This window comes from Pinus tabuliformis, chromosome 5_2 (genome assembly GCF_031772625.1).
Source record: "Pinus tabuliformis cultivar Carrire ecotype Pingquan chromosome 5_2, CPIR1, whole genome shotgun sequence".
NCBI lineage: Eukaryota > Viridiplantae > Streptophyta > Pinopsida > Pinales > Pinaceae > Pinus > Pinus tabuliformis.
Window position 1 is genome coordinate 1,002,341,981 of NC_142306.1, and position 23,253 is coordinate 1,002,365,233.

At 39.9% G+C, this 23,253-nt stretch overlaps 1 long non-coding RNA gene across 1 annotated transcript; it reads left to right on the plus strand.

Annotated features, from left to right (window-relative positions):
* Positions 1-21,299: 21,299 nt before the first annotated feature.
* LOC149162668 (uncharacterized) lies at positions 21,300-22,179 on the plus strand. The gene is made up of 3 exons (XR_016261575.1): positions 21,300-21,425; positions 21,647-21,765; positions 22,010-22,179. It is a non-coding gene; the product is annotated as an uncharacterized LOC149162668 (long non-coding RNA).
* The last annotated feature ends 1,074 nt before the right edge of the window (positions 22,180-23,253 follow it).

Below are 23,253 nucleotides of genomic sequence, written 5' to 3' on the forward strand. Positions count from 1 at the left end.
CAGACGAAAGATTTGATTGTGGACAAGCATCCCATAGGTCCGGATCATCCAAAGGATGTGGTTGGGGTCACTGTACAACCATCCAATGCCTCCCAGATGCCGCCTATCTCCCCACCTAAGACTAGATCCTGTTCTGCTATGGAGGTTGCTCCTACATCAGGTACTATTTCTACTTCCTTATCCTCTACTCTAAATTTTAATCATTTTATCGTCTCTCTGGCATCATCTGCATCTTCTTCTTGTTTGGTTACATCTCCCATTACTTGTGCACTTGAACTCCTGTCTCCTATCTTTTCCACCACCCCGTCGGCTGTCCTTGGCCAGGGACATCTACTCCATCCTATTTCACCTACTGCTTCAGGCTCTCACTGCTACAACCTCCGTTCTTGCCACCAAACAAATCCTGATGTGCTTGGTCTCGGTATCATACCCTCTACTATTGAGCATAAACCCTCCGGGGGAGGCCTTCCAAGATGTCCAAAGCCATTAAAATTGTTGGGGATGATGTTTCCCAGGGCCGTCAAAACACCATTGAAAGGGTACTTAGAGCACCGGACACCATTGGCTTTGTTCCCCGATGAAGTGGCTCTCCTTTAATTATAGGGGTTTAACTAGTCCCTAAAAAAAATTAGCCCTTAAGAGACGCTTGAGCTGTGAGCCCTATAATATTATATTTCTTTAGGAAACCCTAGGTTACTCCAAACATATTGTTAAGACCCTTCTAGCTATCATGCCAGGGTGGCACTTTCAATCCCTAGATGCTGTTGGGCGATCTGGGGGTCTGACTCTTGGGATCAACCCTCGAACCATAAAGGTTTCATCAACTTGGGGAGGTCAGGGTTTCCTTGGCATGGATATATTCTCTGCTGAATTGGGCAAACATCTCTGTATTATGAACATTTATGCTCCCAATCAAAATAGATTGGCCTTTTGGCAACAGTTCCTTGAAAATCCCCTGATCAACCAATCCTCTATCTCAAGGGGAGATCTTAATTTTTCCATCGGACATGAAGAGTCCTGGGGACACCACTCACAGCTGGATCCACTCTCGGATTAGCTAGGCATCCTCTTGGAGAAAAATGGTCTTATTGATGTTCCTATGAACAAGAAGATGCCAACTTGGCACAATAGATGGACCAAAGATGCAGCTCTAGGGAGGAGACTAGACATGTATCTCATCCATGAAGACATGCTTACCTCCCTCACAAATTACAGATAATGGGTGGGCACTAGGGTATTATTGGATCAATCCCCTATATATCTGGAAGTGGTTGGCTCATTCAGGAAACCTTGGGCTCCTTTTAAGTTTAACTCAACCTGATTAAAGGATCCCGATTATCTCAGGATGGTCTCAGAATTTTGGAAGGCTCATCCTCTACCAAATGTCCAGGGGAAGGCCGAAGGATTTTGTAGTAACCTGAATAATCTTAAGCAATTATCCATAGAGTGGCCAAAAGGAAAAAATACAGGGAGGAACATACCCTAGCTGACATTGAAAATCAGCTGGCCTCTTTAATGGATGAACAAGGAAGAGGTTTAATCTCTATAGAAGCAAAACTACATCTTGTGGAATTGGAATCCCAGAGAACAAAGATTCTGTTTGATCGAGAAGAAACATGGAGACTCAGAAGTAAGGCTATTTGGTTACAAGCAGGGGATGGAAACACTAAATTCTTTCATAAATTTGCAAATGGAAGGAAAGCCAACAACACCATATGGAAGATTCCCATGGAACAGGGTCTGATTGCAAATACACATTCTTAGCTGGCTCAGCTGGGTAATTCTCACTTCAAGCAGCTGTTCATAGCCCCACCAGACACTCCTCTTGTTTATATCATTCACATTGCTAGATATTTCCCCAGATTTGTGGAACCTGACCAGATGGAGGATCTCATAAAACCTGTTACTATGGGGGAACTGGAGGGCACCCTGAAGTGGTTCAAGAAAGACAAAAGTCCGAGGTTGGATGGTTGGTCCGTGGAATTCTACCTTACATTTTTTGACATTATTGGACTGGGCCTACTTGATGTGATCGAAGAATGCCATTTATCGGGGAGAATGTATGAACCTATCAATTCCATCTATATAACCCTCATTCCCAAGACCGACTCCCCGCTATCTTTTAATGACTTCAGGCCTATATCCCTATGTAACTTCCTATACAAAATTATTGTGAAGATTATTGCAAATCGCATCAAACCGATCCTGTCGGACCACATCTCCTCGGAACAATTTTCCTTCCTACAAAACTGACAAATCCATGAGGCCATCGGCACAGCACAAGAGGCCCTTCACTCCATCAAACTGAAGAAGATTAAAGGGGCGATGCTTAAGATTGACCTCTCAAAGGCCTTTGACAGGGTCAGTTAGTTATTCCTTAGGATGATACTTACTCATCTGGAGTTCCCACTGGTTTTTATCAGATGGATTATGTGCTGCATCACATCTGTATTGTTCGGAATCTTAATCAATGGATCAACTTCCCACTCTTTCTAGGCGGAGCGAGGAATCAGGTAGAGGTGCCCACTCTCCCCACTGCTATTTCTTTTGGAAATGGAAGGCCTAAGTAGGTTGATTGCGTCGGAGAAGTGTGCAGGGCGGATCAGGGGCCTCAAGATCACAGATCAATGCACACTATCACACCTGCTCTTTGTTGATGACATTATCATTTTTATAGACGGGGGAATTCAGGACATCATCACACTCTCTGAAGTACTGAAACTATTTAGCACCGCAACTGGGATGGAAATAAATGGGGCCAAATCCACTGTATCCTTCTCAGTCTATACTCAACAGGAGACCTATCTCGCACTCCAAAATTTCCCCTTCCAAAACCTGACATTGGAGGATGGTTTGAAGTACTTGGGCTTTAGGATAAAAGCAGATGAATACAAAATTGTAGATTGGACATGTTTGATTGCCAAGATGGAAATAAGATTAAAGATTTGGAGCCATCGTCTACTCTTCAGAGCTGGTAGACTGGTGCTCATTAAATTGTTTCTGGAAGCTACACCGGTCTTTTGGATGTCCTTGGCCTAGATCCCCCAAGGCATACTACAAAGCATTCAACAAGTTTGCTGTCATTTCTTATGGAAGGGTCATAAGGAAGGAAAACCCTATGCATGGGTAAAATGGAGTAGAATTGCCACTCCCAAAAAATGGGGAGGTTGGGGCCTAAAAACATCTCTTCTTTTGCTCAAGCACTTGTGACAAAATTACGTTGGTTGCTCCTGAAGCACAAGAGCCTTTGGTCGGAGGTGGTTACCTTCAAATACATCTAGCCACGCACAATCTTGGATTGGTTAAGGTTACCTGCTTGGAATAGGAAGGACATATCAGTGATTTGGAGGGCTGTTATAAATACCCTTCCCACCATAAGAAGGGGTATTACTTGGAGGATCAGTAATGGTGTGTCTGTCTGCATTGGGATTGATCCATGGATTGGTTGTGGAAACTCCTACCATCTCCCTCTTGACCCGATTTCCTTCCTAAATCATAACAGAGTGGCAAACATAGCTCAACTCAGGTTCCCACACAATACAACTATATATCAGCAAGCATGGCTATCTGGGGAGGCCTTGGCTATAACAGCTCAATGGCACATGGAGTGGAGGACTTACTTGGCGGCATTAATCGAATTCCATGTGAGATTAATGGATAAGGATGACGAATTGATCTGGGGATTTTCATAGAAAAGGAACTATACCCCAAAGGATGGATATCCTATCATCCATGCCAGCCATAAGCCCAAATCCCTAGAAAGCTGGTGGAGTAGTATCTAGAAGCTAAAATTCCCTCTGCCCTCTTGTTTACTGATGTGGAACATCATTATGGATAAAACCCTAATCAGAACAAATCTCAGAAAATGATCGAGCGGAGGAGGAACCAAATCAACATCTCTTCCTCTCATGCCCTACTACACAATAGGTCTGGGCGTAGGTCTTACATACACTAAATTTATCACTCATATGGACTGGCGATGGTATACTTAATGCCTGGAACAGGTGGTGGGCTGAAGCAACAAACCCGAGATCCCGAAATCTTCCTCTAACGGTATGCTAGTACATTTGGATGTCCCAGAACAACAACATCTTTCAGGGGAAGAATATTGTCTGGTCACTGATTATTCCCAAGATCTGTAATAGCTATTTGGAAATCTCGGTAGATGAACAAGTTGTCCGGACTCGAAATATTATTCCAAAAGTCATTGACAAAGAGCAACCTTGGGCCTACTTCGACGGATCAACACAAGAACAAGGCTATGGTGGTGGCATTATCCTCCATATATATGAAACACATTATTTTCATATCTATTTGGGGTTGGGAGATGGCACAAATAACTTTGCAGAGCTCCTTACACTTCATCATCTGTTATATTTTTCTATTAACAAAAATTACAGACAGTTACAAGTTTATGGGGATTCCAAGATTGTTATTAATTGGTTCAACTACATTTCTACATGCCATGCATATACACTTAGAACCATATTGGATGATGTTTTATTTTTAAAAACAGATTTTGATCATGTTTCATGTGCTCATATCTACAGGGAGCACAATGAATCCGCGGACCGGCTTTCAAAAGCAGCAACGCATCATTCTAGAGGGGAATGGTTGATCAGGGAGCATACACCTGAGAAGATCTATCAGTATTACCACAAACCATACATGGACCAGGAACTATCGAGGGCTAACAGGCCCTAACTTATCTATATTTTTGTGTTTAATATTTTGGCCTATAGAGCAGTAATCACCATGGGTGAAATTTTGAATATGTAAATAATATTGTATATGATCAGATACTATTAGTATACCCTTCTCAAGGTTTTTTGTATAGGTTCCTTACTGTTACAAAACAGTTCACAGATGACCACGATCATTTTTATGCATATGCCTACGGCATTTACAACATATAGTTTTCTTTGATAATGGAAAGTAAGATACTTTTTCCATGAAAAAAAAATAATAATTAATTATAATTATGTTGATAAGATTACAAATTGGTTGAAGATTGGGCTTTTCAATTTTAGCATAATTGCTGGCTTATGTCAATAACATCACATAATAAAAACATTAAACTTTTTTTATTACTCTCTACTCCTAAATTAAGTACTATAATCTATATAACAATAGATTTGATCAAATAAAACCTCCATAAATATGCGCATTATTATTTTATACCATAAAATTTCATAAAGTCAATGGCATAGACTTTCGTAGGCCATGCCATGTGTTTATTTTTCAAATTCCATCCTTGCCAGTGAGATTGATTGATGCTCAACGTTACAATAATCTTTTTTATTGTAGAAATAAAGCTCTATTTCTGATTCGAATTAGATGATAGATACCCATCTTGTATAATTAAGCAATAAAAATATCTCAACGTCACAATATTTTATTGCAGAGATGAAGCTCTGATTCTGATTCGAATTACACGATGGATACTCATATTTTGTAAGCAAGGAATACAAATATCTTCACAATGTTCACACTAACATTTGCTACAATATTTAGCCTCAATGGATCTTAAATCTAATGTTATCAGCCGCGAACTTAGGAATTTAATGGATCTTAAATCTAATGTTATCAGCCGCGAACTTAGGAATTTAGTGAAATAATTGAAATAAATTGGTTATATAATCAGCGTAGCGTTGCGTGAATGACAGGGATTGCATCTATGGAGTACTCACCGAGTGAAACATCTGTGGTCTTCCAATGCGATTGTGGTTTCAGTGTTCAACCCATCTTATCTTCGTTTGTTCAAACGATGTTATCTTCGTTTGGTTTCATAAATCAAGTGGGCTGACCTCTTGGTAACGCCCTCCAAATGGCATATAATAAACGTGGATGCTATGCCTAAACTTAGAGGAATCCGTCTCATTCTAGTTATCATATTTCAAATAAAATATATCTCCAGTTATTATTTTTAGATATAATATAATTTAATTATTATATTTTGGATAAATATAAGTGATGGTTTAATTTTTTTTTTTTTATAGTCAATATGTCTATTGTGTCTAGATGTTCATTTTACAACCTAGTATCGCAGTAATATGTAATTTATTTTACATTCAATTTAAGTTGGCACATGTACTTTTTAAATACAAATAAAATATTTTACTCTAACTCTTCTATATATATATATGAGTTAAATATATGTACATTTAAAAATAATTAACAATATTCTTAATGATGGTGATTCATTCCCATTTTTACATATCAACAAACACACTTTGTTACAATATTATGGGGTAATACCATTGCTTATTAATACCACAAGTCCAAAAAAAGCATAACTCATTTCATATATGTTATAGACATTTTTGTGCCTTACATCACTGAGCATGAAATGTCAATAATTAAGGGATCCAAAGTCCCTAAACATGTTGTTCCTACCCCTAGAGGAACAAGGCCAGCAAACCACAGCAATTCACAAAAGTTCTCCACCTAAAAACACTCAAAAACAGGCCATTTCTGGATCATGTCAACTGCTCCACTGAGCATCTGCGCTGAATGTCAACTGCTCAACTGTCTACATGCACTGAATGTCAACTGCAAAGAAGGCTACCTGCGCTGAGCGTAACTGGACAAGTGGCAGACTCATTTCTCAAGGTGTCAATGCCCAGGAAGCTTCCAAAATGACACTTGGATCAGAGAATTCGACTGGTGATGAGTAAGAGGTTCCAAATCTCCAAGTGGAAGCAAGAACCTCCAAGTGGACTCAAGAACTGAAGTGGGAGAGGACACTAGTCAGCTCCATGCCAGCCTCAAGCTGACTCATCCTTTCTCCAAAACTCCTATATATAGATCTCTCTCAGGAGGTCATGGGAGGCGGGAATATTGTAATTGCAAAGAATTGTTGTTGGATTGTGGTTAGATCATTGGGTGCTTATGCTTTGAAAGGGGTTGAAGAAGGAATTCCATTCTGCTGGGAAGGAGATGCTGGGTTGGAACCTTATGGGTTGTATCTCTTCCTGAACCTTGTTTATCAATCAATAAAGCTTCTTGGTTCTTTCCTATATGCTGGTGTTTATTGTATGATTTGCATTAGTGTATTTGATTTACTTTTAATCCTGAATCATTTATGAATATGTATATTTGCCTTTGTATTGTGTCCTTCTCTTGTTGCATGTAGCTGTTCTCTTGTCACAGGTAGCTATTCTCTTGTGATCTCGTGGGAGCAAAAGCAAGGAGGCAAGTAGCTGTGGACACACAAAGAGGAGAGGATCTAGATCGAGGGACAACCGAAAGATAACGGTAAGTCTACCAATCTCCTCTCTTTCATATTTCATAAAGGAAGAAACCGAAGTAGCTGTGTTCATTTGTTGCTAAGGTACTGTCACACCTTAGGTGGATAGGATCGTCCTGCATAGGCATTTTTCCCCACAACAAATTGGCGACTCCACTGGGGAGGAACTTTGTTTTAGTCATTTTGTTTGTTTGCATCATTGTTTACCTCATAGACTTAACAGCAACAATCGAACTGCTTTGCAAAGTAGAATGTTGCTGCTTTGATCCTTCACTGGGTTTTTGTCTATGATCTCAACAATGGACTCACAAATGACTTGATGATCCTTTGTGATAGTCTTTAGTACCCTCTCAAAGCATCCCTCTGTTTATACCTTGCTTGTGTTTCTGATTTGGCCTGAAACAGTTGATTTTTGAGCATTTTATGACCCGGAAACCAAGAGAAACGAGAGTTTCTCCTTTCAGCGCAGACACTGTGAAGGCAGTCTGCATTTCAACGCAGGTCCCGTGAAGGATACCTGCGCTGAATGTCAAACTGACAGTGTTACACTTGCGCTGAACCAGTGTGGCCTTGTGCAGCCGGGGTTCCTTGCTGTCTTTTGCCATGTTTTGATCTCTGTTTTTGCTGCCTTTAACCAGCATAGGTACCACATCTGAAACCCCTTTTCTTTGCTTGAATTCCGCCTCATTTTTGTACAAAAAGACTGTAAGTGTTTTATGTGTTTGTGGCATCATTTACAGTTTTCCTTTGCATGAGCGAAATAGTCATCCTGTAGCCTTGATTCAGATCTGATTGATTGATTGATTGTGATCTTAGGAGAGAGTTCATTGGTTGTTTGCAGTTTGATTATCATTTGCTTTTGCTTATTGGTTTGAATTTGTCACTTTTAAGTGTCGAAACAAGTATTTCTTTCGAAAAATCGCAAAGTGCTTGTAATCTCTTCTACCCTTGCTGATTTTGGAAAAAGTAAACTTGTTTATTTTACAGTCATTTAAAAGCAAATTCAAAGTTGTACAAAAAGCTTTCTTTGTAGGCATTTATACTAAGAAAGTGAAAACAAACACCTGCATTGTGCATTTTGCATTTTGATAAGATTGCATGTGTGATTTAGGAAGAGTGCATTAGAGTGTGTTGATTGCTCTTTGAGAAAAGATAGTCGCTCTCTTTTCCCTTAGTAGCTAGGATTTTCAAAGTTGAAAGATTATAAAGCTTGCTTATCATCTTAGACTGCATTTAGGAATTTGTACCAATACATCTCGTGGTGATCCTGAAAGACAAACTTTAAAAAGATCAACTTAAAATATATTGAATGAACCTAACAACGCTTTGCAACATAACGCACAACATAGAGGTCTAGATAGAGACGTGTTCTGGCGTCGTTAAACGTAGTGACTGTCGATCTCTAAGAAGGTGGGTGATTCCTCCTGAGGGACGATAGCACTAATACGGACTTGTGCTCCCACGTACCGTCGCGTATATATTGGGAGACCCCTATAGGCATATATCATTTATCCTTAGGAGTGTCGGCCGCCCTACTGATCGCAATGTAGTGAACACAGCATTCACGAAGATCGACCACCCGTACTGTAAAAAGTATTCTGTGGTTTTGCGAAAAGTTTGGCACACCCTCTGCCTAGATCTCCAGAGCAGTTTCTTTTGGCCTTTTTCAGACTCTATAACAGAAAAAGTCCATCCGAGCATTTGTCACTTCGGGCTCGTTAAAACATCGAAGGAGACTAGAGTCATCTTTAGCTTTTTCTCGACTCTTTAAAAGTGAAAAATCAAGTTGTGTCTAAAGCGTCGTTAACAATTTATTTTAAACGGAACAATCACCCTTATTCCCGCGTTGATCTTTAGGTTGAAGAGATGGAGCACACCAAACAAGGAGTTCCCCTTGATGGGAATCCTAGTCCTTTCTCCTCTTGGGGAGATGTTGGTGCGCCCCACATGGCCACATTGTCGCTTCCAGGACTGACAATTGGCCTACCAGTATGGCTCTTTTCAACCAATGTCGTTCAGAATACCACCATTCCTGAACAGTCGAGTCAATAGTTAGGTCAGACAAGAGTTGCCCACCAGCCTTCCACTTCATCTTCCTCTCCTCCTTCCTCTTCGCTTGATGGAACTGGTTGTTCAAAGAACCGGATTCCTAAGGAGAAGAAGGAGAAGAAGAAGAAAGAAAAGAAGCAGAAGGAGCCTAAGGTGACTGGGGGCAAACAAGCGTCATCTAACAGAAATCCACACACCGCACTCGTAAGGCCTAAATCGCCATGCGTCATATGCAGGGGAGACCACTTCCATAGAGATTGTCCATGTATCCCCCGGATACTAAGAGACTGGTCCCCCCGTTTGCACAATTCGGTAGCATCGACCTCTGATAGCCATGTCGATTGTTCACCGTCAACTAGTGGGAGTGAAGCTCCAGGACAGAACGGGAAAGCTAAATTTCCCTGCAGACTGTGTGAAGGTGATCACGCCATCCACTGTTGTCCCTTCTTAGACGAGGCGAAAAGAGTTCTGGGAGATCGCCCGATATTACGAGCGAATCTTCCTCCTGGATATCAAAAACTCTTTCCAAGTCCCTCGCTAGTTGAGAATCCGGTTGACCCGCCCAGGTGGTCAGCCGAAGCACCTGTCATTGAAGATGAACCATCTAAATCCATACCTGAAAAAAGTCTAAAGGTTGAAACGGCAGTTGACCCGGTTTTGCCTTCAGAGGCTCTATCTTCGAATGACACTATCACAGAGGAGAATAAAGACGACACCGTCCAAATTCTCTTCATCAGCATTGACTCTGATGATCAAGGGGGCAATGCCACCATTCCTTTATCGCAGGAAGGAAGTTCATCAGAGCGCTATCCGGCCGTTTACTCGGTCCCACCACCAAGCAACCTGGTTGTGTCCTTTGACTGGAACCAACTAGGCAGACCCCGCTCGCCAGCTAGCATACCGTTCAGAATTATTGTTCAAATATATAGAATGGTAATGGCTGGTACAGTTATTGATGAAGGGGCATCTGTGAGTATCCTTTCCTCTATTGCTTGGAAAGCGCTTGGTTCGCCTGTGCTTTTGCCTGAGATGAGAAATCTATCAGGCTTTGATAAGGGAACCAGTCGCCCTTTAGGGATCCTCCCCAATGTGCCAATAACATTGAAAGGGAAGACCGTTCAAATGAACGTGATGGTCGTTCAAGGACCCTTGGATTATAACCTACTCCTTGGACGAGACTATATATATTGCATGGGAGCAATAGTCTCCTCATTCTTTAGAGTAATGTGTTTTCCGCACGAAGGAAGAGTGATCAAGCTCGTGGACCAACTTTCATTTCCCGGATCACGCATCGCAAATAGTCATATACCATCCCTAAATGGTCTATTCACGCAAGAAGTGTCTCAACCCACGGTCCGTCCTCCTGATGAGCGCGAGTAATCCGGGAGGACATGACTGGAACCCAGGGGGCATGCGTCCTGGTCTGCTTCGGCAGAGAACTTCGGGTATAAGGTAGGTTTCTGCGGGAGAATATGACTAGTCCGTACCCCGTCCGTCGAGGAAAGAGGGTTGTTCTAGAATAAGATTCTTTTGTCGAAGTTATGTGAGTGGAATAATCTGCTTTTCACTCACCTTTGTCTATTTCGGTAGACATTGCTGAGGAAGTGTTTTGTTTGGATCCCGAACGAAACTATCTTTGGGTAACCCTAAAGAGGTAGGCCTTTCCCGGTAGAACAAATGTTTTATCTGCAAATTGAGGGGTAACCTTGAAATCATACTTTATACCTGGGGGCATGCAAACCTTTTGAAGTGCTTGCAAGGGGCAACTACTTATTTTTTTAAATTTTTAGGTCCTTCCCTTTAAACCTGTAGGTCTAACCCTTTAAACTCGTAGGATTAGTCGTTTCCGAGCTTGCATAACAAAAGGATGTGGAGCAAAGCGTAGTGAGATGAAACTCCATAAAAAATAGCGATCTCACAATGAGACAATCTTATCATATGACTGGTATAACGAGCAGTTTTAGCATAAAGTTCATGCTCGTTAAAAAATAAACGCAAGATCCGAGCAGTTTTAACGTGGAATTCATGCTCGTTAAAAAATAAACATAAGCTTGAGCAGTGTTTTGGCGCATTCAAGCTCGTTAAAAAATGAACCCATCACGGTAAATAACCATTAAGAATGTAACCTGATCAACCATAAAAGCCTTGGTCGTGTTTGTGTACCGTCACCTCCACTTTTCATTTGGCCGATCGTTTACCTCCATATGATTGTTTACCCATTTTGAGGAACAGCTGCGAAGAGTGATTTCACCTAGCCATCCTTGTGACACTGCCGTGATTGGAAAATTCCAACCTGTACCTGGAATCAACTGCTAACCCTGTTCATCACTCGTTCCTCAGAAGACGAGTCTTCTTTAAGCTCTTTTCAACTGACTCGCAAAATATGAAAAGATTGCCGAGTTTTGGCCTTCCAGCTCGTTAAACGACCGGAAGAGCTATCCCTCCTCTAGATTTTAATCTTTTTGGACCTGAGGGATTATTGCACAAAAAGATCGAGCGCTTGTTTTGTTCGGCTCGTTAAAACTATCGAAAACTCATCCCTTCTGTATTGTTTTATACTTTTTCGGACTTAAGGGATTAGATGACGAAAAAGGAATTTTGGAGTTAACTTTATGTACCTTTTCAGACTCTCTAAAAATGAAAAGGGCCGAGTTTTCCTTGTCGTTAGACTCGTTAAAATCACTAAATAGCGACAAACTTGTCTTTAGACAAGAACGAGTTTCCCTATCGCTAGGCTCGTTAAAACATAGCGATGGGCTTGCCCGAAGGGCAGGTTATAGAACAAGCATATGTTATCCTCCTCAAGCTTGACAAAAATAAAGAGGTACTGGTCAGCAATGACTGGGGAAAAAATTGGGAAAAATCAAGAAGTCTTTGATGGTAGCAGGTCGCTCTTGAACATGACACTTTTCCTCCGTACCACATCGGGTTGGGTTGTTTCATTCACCGGTCACATCACCATGGTCTTTGCCACACCATCCATATTTGGGGTAATGCTACCAATCCATCGCATCAGTGTCACCATATGTTCAAGAGAAGTCGTTCAGAAAAGAGTCAACCAGGTCCCATCCACTGCCATACATTATCCTTCATCCATTCATGACCGCCACCCTGAATCATATGTCACAGATTGTTTTCACCTCCATTAAAATCATTAGCTCCGTTCCGTGTCACTGATGTGGGATTCATTAAGGCCCTCCTTTGACGGATCGCTTCTTGTCGACATCATCTCATTATCCAAGAAGTTGATCTAGGAACAACCCCTTCAGTACTTGGAAGCTTGCATGCCTCAATGGCAAGTTTCTCACTTCCGTCGACAGGTATACATCAATGACCTTCGACCAGAAGATTTTGCGTGGTGTTCGACGCCAAGTCCTTTATTCACACCACGTGAATTGTACTGCAGTACCTTGAGGGTCATTATCATTATCGGTGATTCCTCTCGCGCTTGTTAACGGTTTACATTATTGACCGGTAATCAAGCGATGTCTTTCCATGTTCGACTTCAGCGCAATTCTCACATGGATCGACTTGTACTTAGAGTGAAGATCGAACGAGATTGAAGACCCCAGATCTAGTTTCATCCATCCGGGCTGCGATATATATTCAGGAAATATAAAGACATTTGACATGTACATCATTGCAGCAGATGATCATCCTACTCAAAGGATGATAGTTTCGCCAGAATTATCAGTCTACCATCAGACGATCGTCTGTTCTATGTACCAAAATGTATTTATAAAGCTGAGCATGGGAATGCCCGCCTCAGCTAGATCATGAAAGCTGTATGAATCATAATGTATTGTATTGTATCTTATTACAGGTCTCCTCCCAGCAAATGGATGAACTTCGGACTCCCCTGGATAAAGCATTTCACCCAATAAACGGCCTCATACTTTAGGGGGCAACTGTTATAGAAATTTTTGTTCCTTACATCACTGAGCATGAAATGTCAATAATTAAGGGATCCAAAGTCCCTAAACATGTTGTTCCTACCCCTAGAGGAACAAGACCAGCAAACCACAGCAATTCACAAAAGTTCTCCACCTGAAAACACTCAAAAATAGGCCATTTCTGGATCATGTCAACTGCTCCACTGAGCATCTGCGCTGAATGTCAACTGCTCCACTGTCTACCTGTGCTGAATGTCAACTGCAAAGAAGGCTACCTGCGTTGAGCGTAACTGGACAAGTGGCAGACTCATTTCTCAAGGTGTCAATGCCCAGGAAGCTTCCAAAATGACACTTGGATCAGAGAATTCGACTGGTGATGAGTAAGAGGTTCCAAATCTCCAAGTGGAAGCAAGAACCTCCAAGTGGACTCAAGAACTGAAGTGGGAGAGGACACTAGTCAGCTCCATGCCAGCCTCAAGCTGACTCATCCTTTCTCCAAAACTCCTATATATAGATCTCTCTCAGGAGGTCATGGGAGGCAGGAATATTGTAATTGCAAAGAATTGCTGTTGGATTGTGGTTAGATCATTGGGTGCTTATGCTTTGAAAGGGGCTGAAGAAGGAATTCCATTCTGCTGGGAAGGAGATGCTGGGTTGGAACCTTATGGGTTGTATCTCTTCCTGAACCTTGTTTATCAATCAATAAAGCTTCTTGGTTCTTTCCTATATGCTGGTGTTTATTGTATGATTTGCATTAGTGTATTTGATTTACTTCTAATCCTTAATCATTTATGAATATGTATATTTGCCTTTGTATTGTGTCCTTCTCTTGTTGCATGTAGTTGTTCTCTTGTCACAGGTAGCTGTTCTCTTGTGGTCTCGTGGGAGCAAAAGCAAGGAGGCAAGTAGCTGTGGACACACAAAGAGGAGAGGATCTAGATCGAGGGACAACCGAAAGATAACGGTAAGTCTACCAATCTCCTCTCTTTCATATTTCATAAAGGAAGAAACCGAAGTAGCTGTGTTTGTTTGTTGCTAAGGTACTGTCACACCTTAGGTGGATAGGATCGTCCTGCATAGGCATTTTTCCCCACAACAATATAACACTTCCGTTAATTAATCAATTTAATTGAAAGTGCATAACTCCTTTGAAATAAATCTCGACATTTGATTTATCCATACCACTAAGAGCATTCTATAAGATTCCATGGAGTTAAATATTTACCATAGTCCTAACAATTATTGATAATTAGAAAATTTGGAAGCTCTATTCCAAAATAGACAAGTCTCTGGAGGTGAAATTTAATATTTTATATTTGAAATATTTTTCCCCAAATGAGCATTCCATAGCAAGTTGTAATTCCTTCTATATTCAACCTTGAGTCTACATGAATACCTTTTAAAAAGAAATATTCTCTCAATAAAATACAAATGTCCCTTATGATAATTAAAAAAATGATGATTAGTTTTAATTAAAAGAATTATAAAACATAAATAATCTCATTTTCATTATGCTTAGTCATTTCCTTCTTGATATTACAACTCAACATCAAAGAGATGTGGTAAAAATATTTCACTCTCATAAATAAAATATTTCCACATCAATGTTAAGTAACATAATTTTATATCAAGTCTAATAGAGAGAAAGAAATTAGAAGTGAAGAAAAAACCTTATATTTTCACTTTGGAAAATGTCCAATTATTCTTTTTTTTTTAATATTTTAATATAAAATTTAAATAAAATATTTGAATATCCTTGTTAACTTACATATTTCTATACAACTTCAATATGAAAGAGAAAAAATTATTAAAAATTTATTTTAATGTTAATATTAATGAAATATTTGAATACCTAAAAAGAATAAGTAACTAAAAATAAAAAAATTGAGTTATTTTTTTTTAGAGGAGAGATATATGTAAATATTTGGCGTTTGAATAATATAAAATACAAAAGAATTAGTATGGGTAATAAATAAATATTTCAATATATAAAATTAAGTAAAATATTTCAATATATAAAATTAAGTAATATTTAGTGTATTTAAAAATATCTTAATAACAAAAAATGATTTTAATGTGAATAATGTGATACATAAATAAAATGTTTCAATGTCAATTATGTGTAGACATTTCAATTAGTTTAATTATTCTATATTTTGGAATTTTTTTAATCATATTTTCTAGTCAATTTTATCTAAATGTAGAATATATTTTTGGAATTGCAGGTTTAAACTTTGTAGTCTACACAATAGAATCCATTTATGGATTCAAGAATGTAGAGTGAGTGAACTAGTACAGATCCATCTTAACCATGGATTTATCAAGGGTCTACATGGATCAAGATAAAATTTGATAGCAAAACTATACTACCATTGATCAATTATGATATTACATATATACAATAAGTGGTGTCTCAAGATAGGGAAACTATCTTGGACACACAATAAGTTGGTTGAGAGAATATCTCAACTGCACACCAAACTAGGGAAACCACTCCTATAGAATAGGAATGGGTTCCTTTACATAGAAAGTCACAACTAAGACAAGTAGGAATTACAATTTCCAACACTCCCCCTAAATGACTAATTGTCTCGATATCAATATGCAAGATCTACATCTGGTCCAGACTGATAATTATACCTTGTACCTTGTTCATGCAATTGTCGATGTCCATATAAAGGAAAAACCATCTACCAGAATGCATGGGTTCCCAACTGTTGCAACCGCTAGTCTACTAGGAAGTCCTTCACATACATGGTTCATCCAACCTTTCGATGAACTCCCCTAAATATAAAATTTCACCTCATGGAGTCTAAAACCAATATGGCCCACCCAAGTGTATCCATCCCACATGACACACTCTTCCACGGTGTTAAGACTCTCTAATAGAGGGAACAGATAACAAAGGGCATCCATGCATCTCTGGGTCTTACAGTAGGTACATACATTACAAAGACCACTACAAAACATTACATAGACTTGCTTACTAATACATGCATGTGACACATACTACATGTCATGAGTATATTCTACTAACCCACACAAACTTGCCACTGGTTTTCCATCATGCTTTCATATTTGATGCAACTCCTCTAATGTCATGTCTTCATCATATCCTCCGAATTTGTGTATTGTTGGAATGACTAGTTCCAACACACTCAACAATGTGAAAATGGCTAGTCAGACCAATGTCACTTCAATAAAAACCAATGTTCCACCAAGACTCCAGGACAGGGAGACGTGGGTGCAGGGAGACGCACAAGGGGGACGTGTGGGAGTACCCTCAAATTTTAGGGAAATTTAGGGGAGACAGGGGGATGTTGGGGTATATATATATATATATATATATATATATAGATATATATATATCAAATTCATATTCAATAATGAAAGCATAAATACAATGATACATGCATATTTGAATTAAATAATGAAATACAATGATCCATACTCATCATCCTTACTAATACATACTTGATTCATCCATAGATCACAAGATTCAATAATGAAATACTCCAATCCATATTCATTATTCATTATTCACCATTCTATAATCTAGATTGATTTAAAAACTAAATTCATCATTCATCATTCTAGATTCTAAATTGATTTAAAATTAGAATTCATCATTCATCATTCTAGAATCTAATTAGTACTAAGAAAAATAGAGTATAATAGATACTAAAATCTGAATACTGGAATAGTAAATTGATATAACTAAAACTCAAAAACAGTGGAATGATGAGTCTAAAAGTCACTCTAAATTACAAAGAGGGCTTAGTGCTCTTGATTAAATACTAATTCCATACCCTTGTACATTACAAAATGCAATGGAAACATTGCAATCCATCAAATCCTAAATTCCTGAAAAACTGTTATGTCTGCTGGATTTTGAGTGAGATCTAAAATTCTACTTTCTCCATATGAAATTCAGTGAGGTTGGAACCACTCTCAAACATCCTGAGTCATTTCTTGGTAATGTTAAAAATTTAAGTAAAAGGATGAAAATGAAAGATAAAGGAAAATGTCACTTTTACTTTAAGAATTTAACATTACCATGAATTGCATAGCATTAGTAGGGAAATTTGGTCAAATACTAGGTTTCCCCTGTCATAAATCATTATTTAAAAGCAAATTTAATAGGGGACGCATAGCCCATATTGAGGGGAGATGCCCAGGAGTCCCCCTTTTGGGGAGTCGTGTACCCCACACTGGGGAAACGTCCCCCCCCTGCGTCTCCCCTCGTCTCCCCAAAAGGGGGACATGGGGAAACGTTTCCCCAGACGTCCCCCCGTCCCGGGTGCGTGGGGTGCGAGGGGTGCACGCACCCGACCCTGGGTGTCACGCCCCTACACCTGCGGTAGTCTTTCAACCGCTTATAGCGAAGTGTGGCACTACCAATCGTTTTCTTTTCACCAATACTTACGATTGTAGACCATGCCTAACATTCCACTTTTCCTACTTAGTTTGTGTTTCGCAACCAAGTATTATTAATGTGTTACTTTATAAAAGTGAAAGCCCATAACATTCACATAAACAACATTATACAATAGAAATGCACAACAGTATAAAGGGAGGGGCAACTCCCTGCAATATGAGTCTGCCTGAATCAATATATTATACAATCTTCACTTTTACAAAGTACAAGTTAAATCTTGGGAAACCCCAAATTTACACTTAGCCAATTTTCACAACTTCGAAAAACTTAGTTGTCCAGCTCGTCGGCGCCTCCGCATGGTTGCCGCACGACTCCCCAACCCTTTGTTCACCTCGTCGCACGATTGTGTTGTTTGCCCAACTTGGGCGTGCCTCCAAGTTGCCACACACGGGCGCCTCTGCCCGAGACACACCTTCGTTCACAATCTCAACACTTCACCAAGTCACCGTGCACACTTGCACGACGGGCGGGCGCTCACCCGAGTCACCCAAGAACCCGTGCCAAGTCATCGCCCAAACCGGGTGCTCCTCCGTTTCACCGTCGAGCGCTCCTACGCATCACTCGGGTGCCACACACCCGTGCACGCCCTCACCCAACCGTCGGGCGCTCCTACGCGTCACCCGGGCGCCACACACCCTTGCACGCCCTCACCCAACCGCCGGGCGCTCCTGCCCACGCCTTCACCCACAACCGATTCAAGCGAGTCTCCTCCATGCGGCGTTGCCCAAGAACGGGTTCATTACTCCATCTGCGCCTTTCTCCTTAGCCTTGAGCACTAAGACCTGTGCCTTTACCCCTTGACCGAAGATGTTGAGCGAATGTGTGATGTCCAAATGAGAGCCAACGCTCTTTCATATATACACATGGTAGGGCGAGTTCTAGGCTGCCCAGCCGACTCGCCCAAAGCCCTCACGCCATCGCAAAAGCTCCCAAATATCATGTCGACCTTTCCTTCAAACGCGTCCACCCTTCGTCGGCTCCACACGCTTGTTGGTCAGCCTCCACAAGGTTAACACCATGCCACCATGCATATAAGTAGCTCGCCCTCCTCATATGCACATATCTCAATATCGCACACCCAAGGAAGCTTGCACACCAACCGCAGTCACACTTCGTTCAACCTCAACTGTGTGCCCTCTGCGGTCGCTCTTTTGGCGGAGCTGCAGGTCGTTACACTCGGAGACGTGTCCCCGTGGAACACTGATAAAAACCCAAAATACCATGACATGACATATTTATACCCACGACAATGCTCTGTAATTTGCAACATTCAACAAAACCTTGACATTAATGGTTTTTGCACCAAATTACCCAGCATCTTGGGTTAGTGCTCAACACTGGTAGAAAACTTCACTGCCTGACTCAATGCTTTACAGTTCCCTTGCGTTAATTAAAAAATTGTGCAACAATCCACCTAATGTAGCTACACCACGGAAAGGGCCTTATCTCTTTGCAAGCGCAGCGGCTCTCTCCTCCAACAGCGCGCAACATGGTTTGAACATGATTGGATCAAGAAAATGTGGCCACCACTTTGTCAAACTAACTCGTGATGCTACCCTAGTGTCAGCGTGATCAACACCCTCCAATATCATGTCAATATTCCATGATCAACCAATAAGGATGACCTACTTCAATGGTCTCTCCAAATAAAATTATCTTCAAAAATGTATCACAGAGAATTGTTTCATAACTCTCAGTGCAGACAGACTGTGCAAATAACTCCTTTCATCACGAAAATTGCCTTCAACGATGGACCTCCCTTCATAAAACCCAGTTGTGGCTTCAATGAGCTCCTCAAATCAAACATGGAGATGTGAGGCAAAGTAAAGTGGTAGCAACAAGGTTGACATAAATCCCCAATCCGTAAGAGACAATGTAAAATCCCTGCACATAATAAACCCGAAAAATATATATAGTCATTACAGCAAGAGAGCCAAGCCATCTCCCAACAGGATGTGGCATTGATTTGTCCACGAAGCCTAGCCAAACCAGATTTCTTCGATTATTTCTAGTCACCATAACTTTTGTATGCCTTGGCAACACGGTGAGCTCTTCCTCCCCACTCTCTTCGCCACATGGAGAGTTAACTATAGGCGACAAACTATAGCATTTTCATCCTCGCACCAAACAGGGCATCAAGCCACAGTGGTACCCTATCTGCGCTTGAACGATTCGACAATAGGGACAGACTCCACAACATTCAACTCACAGGCAAGAGCTATTTCCACCTCTATAGCTCCATTAAGAGACTCTAAGGATAGTCTTGGGAGACGGGTTCTGACATCAGCTTTGGTTGTCAACCCGTGTGCATCATTTCTCCGGCTAACAGATTCTGATTAACCATGGCTTATGTCAATGCCACATGATCCACCATGCACATGATTATGTCGATGCCACATGATCCACCATGCGCATGATAGATCCCAGAAATTGCGTTGACAGTACGACATGTGTTTGGAGGTTATGGCATGGAGCATACATGAGGTTGTGCGCGGGCGAATAAAATTCAAATTTGAAATGGCGTTGCCAGTGATGGAAGACGAATGGTTGAATGCTCGGATCGAGTTCGAAGGGAGACTCCATCAGATAAACTCACAGAGGTAAGCAAAATTTATTATGGTAGTTTGCTTGGAAAGCTAAGTGGTACGAGATCGATGAAGTAGAGCACAATTTCTTCCGTTAATCCTTTGTTAAGACTAAATCCCCCCTCCCCAAAAGGGTGGTCTGATATGAAAAGGGATTGCGGAAATAAGGCTGCAGGTGATGAAAATGGATTGGAGAGACAAGGGATTAGGCCAAGAAATTGAACAAGCCCTCTGCTGCCGATTAAATAGAATGGTGATATGAGGTTTTGTGGAAAATGGATCATAGAGATAAGGGCTTCATCCAAGAAATTGAATAATCCCTCTGCTGCCGATTGAGCAGTGAGTGCTGATATGAGTGGGTTTTTTTTTGGGTTAGAAATGTAATTTTCTTTATAAATTAGTATTGCTCTGTTTTTGTCGGGATGAAAACGGGACCAATATTTGGTTAAATACACCAATCGCTTTTGCTGAGTTTTCGAGCAAAATTCTTTAACTACCTTACTCATCCAATGGGGTTGCAACATCTCTGAAATTTGGGGATAAATTCATTCAAGGAACTTGACAGCCAGTATTTCGTATCGTTGATTTTCTACTGATAGCTAGACCCTCGTCGCTGATTTTGTGCCCTTATTTTCTTGTCAATTAAAGCTTTGGGCAAAGGATTTCGATATCGGTTGCGAGGCAAAACAAATCACGCTCCTGCTGAGAAATTCAATGATCAAGACTTCAGTGACACCATGTTTTGTTTTCCCTCTACAATTGATACTCACAAGTCCTGCCGAGGAGCACCAACAAGGATTCATTGGCACGACACTGAGGCATAGCAGAGCACCACATCGTGTTTTCTCCATTTTCATTCAATACATTTTATATTTTCCCCGTTTCCATTTTTTTCCTATTTGTTGAGCGATATAGATAGGGTTTTACCTTGTATAGCTGCACAGAGTATGAAAGCCGCACCAGGGTAGGTATTATGGGAGATCGTGAAGCAGAACAACTCTTTCCTTGTGAAGCCGAACAGCTACAGGAGCACCACGATCTTTTCTTGTGCAGCCGAACAGCTACAGAAGCACCAAGATCTAGTTCAGCGAAGACACCTATAATCTCTGCAACTTGCATTCATTCAAGTTTTCAGGTATGGCTTCTCTTTTCCCTTTCTGTTGAAGTTTGTTGGTATATTTTGAACTGCTTATTTGCATATTATGATCAGTGTTTTTTGAAGTCCCAATAGAGACAAGAAGAAAGCATGTAGATGCATTGAAATGTAGATTACAGAATCTAAGGGAAGAACTGTGTGACTTGGACCTTGATTCTCCATAAGCTTATAAGTTTATTTTTCGTGCATGAATTTATATTTAGCTACAAATTTTCAATAAAATGCAAAATTGTGCAAATTTATATTTTGAACTGCTTCTTTGCATATTACGGTCAGTTTTTTTTGAAGTCCCAACAGAGACAAGAAGAAAGCATGTAAATGCATTGAAATGGAGATTACAGACTCCAAGGGAAGAACTGCGTGACTTGGACCTTGATTCTCCATAAGCTTATAAGGTTATTTTCCGTGAAGGAATTTATATTTAGCTACAAATTTTCAATAAAATGCAAAATTCTTGCAATTTTTGTTCATAAAGGTGCTTGTTATGACCTATAAAGCTGAATACAGGTATAGATAACTCTGGCAATGTTGCGGTTTTCCTCTGCTATATGCGTTTTAGGGATCAATTCCATTAACTCACGATTTGATCTTTGGCTGGCTAACTATATAACTCTCTTCTTCCTCCTTGTTCTTTGGCAGGCTAGCCATTTTTCTGTTTCTTCCTCCTGTCTGAAAGAAGTACTAGTTCCTAACATACTATAGGACAAGTAATGGGAAAGTTCCGAAGATGAAAAGCAAGGAACCTTTGAGGTAAATTACCTTTCCTTTAATCCACCTTACATACAAACCAAATGCTCCGTTTGGGGACACTGGAAGTCGAGAGAAGTTGATTGCTTCATTGGGTTTCTCTGTAACTGGGAACAACTATGACACGTGTTTGTTGAAAACAATGTGCAAGAGTATGTAGGAAATTATTTCCCAGAGATTTGTGGGAATTACCCTGGTGATTCCTTTGTCTCAAATTTCAAAATTACTTGAAAAAACATTTACATGGTCTCAAAGTTTGAAATAAACTTCTCTCATTATAACATTTAAAAAAAAAGCATTTGCTCTGCATCATTCAATGCCATACATATGATATTCAAAGGTTTTATATTCTGGTTTTGATTTTCACAAATAATGATTCATGCCAATGCAGACTCCATAACACACGTAAACATTGCAGACTCCATATACTTTGACTGGTACACACAATTTTGCAAAAGCTATATATTATTTGTGGTCATTGCCAATCATAGGCACTGACCAGATTCTAAAAATGATTGGAATTATGGCATTCCATTAATTTTATTATAATATGAATCATAAAACCATATTGGTGTTATGGCATTCCATTATTTTTCTTATTTTTAATATGAATCATAAAACCATATTGGTGTTATGGCATTCCATTATTTTTCTTATTTGTAATATGATCATAAAAACATGTATGCAATCATCTGTACTTGTTCAAATGGTAAGTGGAGCATTAAGCTTCGTTCAGGTTTTTTCAATTAAATTTCAAATGGAAGTTGTGTAACACATTCGTGTTGGAAGGGAGAGTCAGCCAGTGGTAATTTTATTTATCGTGGATTTATAATGAAATGAACTTGTTAATAAATTAAACAGATTTATCGTTGATTTATAATGAAATGAACTTGTTAATAAATTAAACAAAGTTTGAATGTGATTTAAGATTTGGAAACTTTGGATGATCACCTATAAAGGATGATTGACACTTTATTATTGTTTATCTAGATTAGGATTTATTATTACTTTATGAAATATATTTTATAAAAGAAATATAAGTTTATGGTTGTACGAGGAAATGAATATGATTTTAAACTTCATCAAAAATATTTTAGGAAGAAAATTTCACTTTGTAATTTTATTTTTTAAGAAAA